Below are 6,144 nucleotides of genomic sequence, written 5' to 3' on the forward strand. Positions count from 1 at the left end.
CCAACCGTGGCCTATCTGTGTCTTCCAGCCTCGCTCCAATCAGGGATCAAGGGGATTGTGGAGTGGGTGGGGGGGGGGGGGGGGGGGGTCCTTCCTGAAAACATTCCATACTTACATGCCGACGCTGTTATTGTTGCCGCTGACTCCTCTTTGTTAAAGACTCATCTTCAGTCTCCAGGCGGACTCACACAAGGCCTTGTGTACCCTGCTGGACTCGGGTTCCATTTCCCGTCCATCTCCTGGCCCCTGCTGGTGGCTTTGACTTTTGGATTATTTGGAGTCTTTGTATTTGACTTATATTAGGAATTGTGCACATTATAATTACGACCTAAGGATTATGGCTCACAGCTGGCCTGGGAATGGTGCCGGAGACCAGGAAGTCCGTCAAACCCCCATTGTCACTTCCTGTCTGCCTCCCACTCAGTTCCCTTAATACTGCAAGACATTTACAGAAGTTTTATTTATGTCTTATCTTACCTTTTATCTACAATATTGGGTAATAGGAGTGTAAATGTGCTGCACACTGGTTGAGTGGTTAACGCACAGGCCTCACACCTAGGAGACCCAAGTTCAATCCCACCCTCGGCCATCTGTGTGTGGAGTTTGCGTGTGTTTTCTCCGGGTCGTCCGGTTTCCTCCCACATTCCAAAAACATGCTAGGTTAATTAGCGACTCCAAATTGACCATACATATGAATGTGAGTGTGAATGGTTGTTTGCCCTGTGATTGGCTGGCCACCAGTCCAGGGTGTACCCCGCCTCTCGCCCGAAGACAGCTGGGATAGGCTCCAGCAACCCCCGCAACCCTCATGAGGATAAGCGGTAGAAAATGAATGAAAAAGGAGTGTAAAGGTAACTATAGGGGTGTTATTTAATGTCTAGAGGGCTCTAATAATTTTAACAACTGTATTTTGAAGGTCTTAAAACAGGTTTTTCAATGTTTTATTGTGTCTTATTATGTCTCGGGTGTTATTTAATGTAGATAAAACTATATTTAGAATGTCGCAAACAGCTTTCCTTTGCTAACCTATGAAAATATTCCATGTATTCCTACTTCCTGGACATGAACAAGCAAACTCTTCTGGGCTCCGTGCTAGCACGGAGACAAGTGGTTGCAATGAGAGCTGAAGTAGTTGTAAGTTGTAAGAAAAGACAAAACAACACCAGCAACAGACGCAGATTGACCGCTAACCTTTCTGAGCTCCACGCCATCTCCGATAGCTCCTTCTTTTTCTTCTCCGCACATCGAGAGCACTCCCCCCCTCTCCGGTTTCGAGTGGCACTTTTCCTTCCAAGAGAGCCCATCATTAGTCGCCGCGTGGTCAAGAACAATGGATAACTAGTTTCCATGGCGACAGCCACTATCACCTCTCATCATCGAGGCTAAAACGTCGGACACGGCTGAGACCTTCAAAAGAGCAGGAAAGACCTTTTTATTTATGCTGATCTCCAGGGCACCGCCACTCTCATCCCTTCCGTGTGTGAAGATGCTCACAGCGATCCAACATGTGAAGCCACCTGAAGAAAATATAGCGTCAAATCTTAATCTTATGAATATTACATTCTTATTACATAGTATGCCGAAGGCCCGTGAAAATGAGCTTTGACCACCTCTCTGGTAAAAGGAGTTAAATAATCAACACACTGTTGCTGCTGATATGCTCCAGGAGGCCCCGAGGCTGTCTGGCGTGTTCGACGCCAACCCGGGCCCGCTGAGCCCGGAGACCATCACTCACGGTGTCCGCTCCGCCACGTTGCCATGCCAACAAGGTGCCGCAGTGAGTTTTGATGTGTCGGGAGATGCTTTGTGAGGCGACATCAGTGTCCCCCGGCCGATGAATAGACGGGATGGAGCCATACTGGGCTGAGGACCCATCACTGAGTCAAAGGTGCCGATGTGTTTCTCAGCGGCTTTTAATGTCCGTGGATGAATAGCCGAGGCAGGTGAAATATATGTGATTTATTTTACATTCATTGGAGTATGAAAGGCTGAAACTCAGACTCATTATGGCATTTTCAGCCTTTTCATGTTGCGGGCTTTCAAACTGCTGTCAGCCTTCGTCGCTTTGATATGAAGCTTGCCCTCACTAATATCATCATATAACTGTTTTTCATTCAAATACTCACTCTCCCGTTCTCCTCCGAGCACACTAGTTTAGCTCCACCGAGTGAACGACTTTTAAGGTGTAAATACTGCACAAAAACATAAAGCGGTACTTTCTGCATTGGTTCGCTCTCGCTTTGATTTGATTCAGTGCAAGTTTATCCAATCAGAATGCGCCGCCGTGTGTTGTCAGGTAAAGACGAGCTTTTTTTTACAGAGTTTATAGCGAATTCTAGCCAATCGGGGGCTTAGTTCAGAGTCCAAGTTTGCGCGCTGATGATGACGTCATCATTGTGCTGCTTTTCGATTGGATGGTCAGCGCTAGCTAGCAAGAGCTGTAGTTTGGCTAGCAGTGTTTGTAACTTTTATAGATTTACTCGGACGAACTGGAACTAAACTCTTCTACAGCTTCATTGGAACGATAGTGGATTCATCTACAACCAACCAACAGTAATGTATATTAATTATGTGTTGTGTTAATGTGTATAAGTCGTGTTTTTTTAAATCTTAATGCTGTTTTATGCCACAGATGTGTTTGTTTCCAGTGTTTGGTTTTGAACGATTGTGTTTTTAGATCCGATCAATTTAATTCACTTTAATTCCCAAGATAATTGATTGATGTACAGCAACATTTAGATACTTTCATTCAAGTCAAAACTACTGATTGATTGATTGATGATTCTATGTCCTGCCCACGCTCTCATGTACAATTCTGCCTTAAAAAGACTAAATAACATGGGGGACATTTTGGAATGTAGTAACGATTTGCATCATAACAACTTGATGGTAAGGTGACTAATCCCTGCCACAATTAATCAATGATTAATCAATTATCCCAATTAATGAATTGATTTAAAAGCGAATAAAGCATTCTAATATTACAAGAATAAAGTCCAAATATATATATATATATTTTTTTGTTTGTTTGTTTGTTTTGTTTTTATTTATTTATTTATTTATTTTACAGGGATAGTGCATATTAACTCATCCCAAAGACATATTGATATTCCTTTTGCTCAAGAAGCAAAAGGAGGTGATGACGCAAGGGCACAATGGAAGAGATCATGTTCGGTGCTGTTTTAAGTCAAAAAAACGGCCACAAGGTGGCAGAAGTTCATTTATAAAAGCCGGCCATCCATCTTTCCCATGGAGGAGTGTAGCGTGCATATACGTGCATATGTGTCCGCGCAGTTCGGTTACAGATGTGAAAATTGTAAATAGTTAATGGTGTTACGTTTGTAAATAAATACTTATTTTGACATAGAACTGCCATTTTTGTGTTATGGTGTGGCGTAGTTGTTAGGCTAAATATACATATGGCTACATTTGTGTAAGAACTGATATTTTCCTGTTGATTTCTAAAGAACGGACAAAGGTAGAAGCAAACTAGAGGGGATGTCTTTTTAAAAATGGCTGGTAGTGAAATAATATTTCTGTCAATATGCCAGAATTAGCCAAAAGGCTTTCTTTCATCTGGAGTCCCTAGTGTTCGTCGTATTTACTAAAAGTCCAGATAATCTAGTAACGGGAACACATGAGAGGAAAAGCAACCATGTCAGTTTGCAGTCGGTGTTGGCAGGACTGATTATCAATGAGCCGTACTTGGCTGTGGGGGTGAGGTTCTACTCTGTGGAGAAATCTCTTTGTCCAAATAGACTTTTCCGAAAGGGAATCATGGCGTCTCCCCTCTCAGCGCCTCTGGTTTGTGCTACAAACAGCTGTTCACATGTTGACAAAGTGCTGAAGAGGAGGAGACGATAAACCGTGAGTAAATAAATAAAGCAGCGATATAATCATTTGACCATATTTTCCCAGCCCGGTAGTCGGTATTTATGCATTGTTGCACCATGGTGAGAAATGTGTTGCTATGAAATTCTGACGGCTTCAGCATTTCACTGTATTATAAATACAGCTCTAAAATGTGTTGTTTTGAAATATCTTTATTGAAATAAAGTCCCCCTTCAGTACCGGCCATTTGAACTGATCTTTGAAGGCAAAAAAACATAAATATGTCTTAGGGAGCAAGTGGTCGGGTTGAAAAAAGTCGGTCTTTGGTAGCAAATGAGTTAAGATTGGGCATTTTCACCTACGTGACAAAACTGGGATGCAGGATTTTCTTGAAATAAAGTTGCATCCTATCATTTGGACACCCAGAAAAAACTCAAAGCTCATTTTCACTTTTTGTGATTGTCAAGGACCTTTTCAAATTTGAAGTTGACGAGGCTGACGTGCGGACTTGTTTTTTTCAGCACAGTTGGACTTGATTTGCACACAAAGGTTACATTTTTACTATCGGGCTCGATGGTAGACAATACATATAATTCCAGGTAATGGACATAAACAGTGGCGCAGATTCTCACATCAGTTCAACAAGTTCACATGCATCTTTATTTGCAAATATGTTGTGTTCAGTTCATCGTTCTCAGAACAACGAGAACGCGTTCAAGCACAACACTGAGTCAGCGAACCTGTCTACTCTGTGAGCGCGCACCATTTTGCAGTCTTTTCTTTTTATTTGCAGAACAAACGCACCAGTAAGCATTGACTGAGCACCTCCATCTGTACTTTTTCTTTCCCGCTTGAGAAAACTGTCGGTGGTAGTTAACGTGCTCACGGTGTTCATTTTGTTGAAAACCAAACTATTCCCACAGAGAGATGCAGAGTGAAGCCTCTTATCATCCAGCCTGTGTCACAGAGAGACAAGCACACATACAACAACAATAGTTGATAATAAACAATCCAATCCAATCCATTTTATTTATATAGCACATTTTATAAACAGAGTTTCCAAAGTGCTGCACAGACTAGTAAAAATAAAAAGTAATAATCCAAAACTAAAAGAGCATTTAAGAAATAAAATAATAAAATAGATATTAAAATATTAAAAACAAGAAACAAAGCAATAAAAGTATAAAAAATAGAACCAGTGACAATAAAAACGAAGAACTAAAAGACACAGGACCATACGACTCACTCCGAGTTAAAAGCCAGAGAATAAAAGTGGGTTTTAAGACGAGACTTAAAGCTTTCGATATTGGGGGCCTTTTTTACTTGGGAGGGCAGAGAGTTCCATAGTTTGGGGCCGACCACAGAAACGGCTCGGTCCCCCCTGGTCTTAAGTCTCGTCTTAGGCACCACAAGTTGGAGCTGGCCCTGGGACCTCAGTGACCGAGCTGGAGAGTAGATTTGGAGGTCTGAGATGTATTTGGGGGCCAGCCCATTCAACGCCTTAAAAACAAACAATAACATCTTAAAATCAATCCTAAAACGAACAGGCAACCAATGTAGGGAGGCCAGAATTGGGGTGATGTGCTCCCCAACAAACACATACGTACATGCATAACAATTTATCCAGGGTGTCATAATTATCAACCTGTTTTTTTTTCATCCTTTGATTAATCGAGTTATCAATTATTGTGGCAGGCCGAGTGGTGAACCTTCCAAGGAGTGGCCGGCCAACCAAAATGACCCGAAGAGTGCAGCGACAACCCATCCGAGAGGTCACAAAAGACCCCACAACAACATCCAAAGAACCGCAGGCGTCACCTGCCCCAGTTAAGGTCAGTGTTCATGACTCCGCCATAAGAACGACACAGGGCAAAAACGTTCCAAGACCAAAACCACTGCTGAATAAAAACGACATTAAGGCTGGTCTCAATTTTGCCTGAAAACATCTTATCTTAATGATGATTAAAGCCGACATTGCGTTGGCGGATAATCCCGAGGACGGATGTCGCCAACATTTGAACATGAACGGTGACGGTAAAAAGGTCGCCGCTTTGAACTCACTACTGAGCGCCTCCGACTACTTCAGTGAATCCATTGACGGGCTAACGAGGGCCACGCTGGCTTTTTATTTGTCACGGCACAGCAGTGATGACAGCACGAGTACTCTTCAGAACCGAAAAAAAAAAAAAGTCTTCAACGACTTTGAGGAGTCCCGTAAACGCCGCTGATGTCCTCCAGGACAAATGGTCACCAACTCCGCGGTGGCCGCTCTCCATTTGGAAGGCGGAATTATGGACATTTTTCTGTTTAATG

Source organism: Doryrhamphus excisus, chromosome 3 (genome assembly GCF_030265055.1).
Source record: "Doryrhamphus excisus isolate RoL2022-K1 chromosome 3, RoL_Dexc_1.0, whole genome shotgun sequence".
NCBI lineage: Eukaryota > Metazoa > Chordata > Actinopteri > Syngnathiformes > Syngnathidae > Doryrhamphus > Doryrhamphus excisus.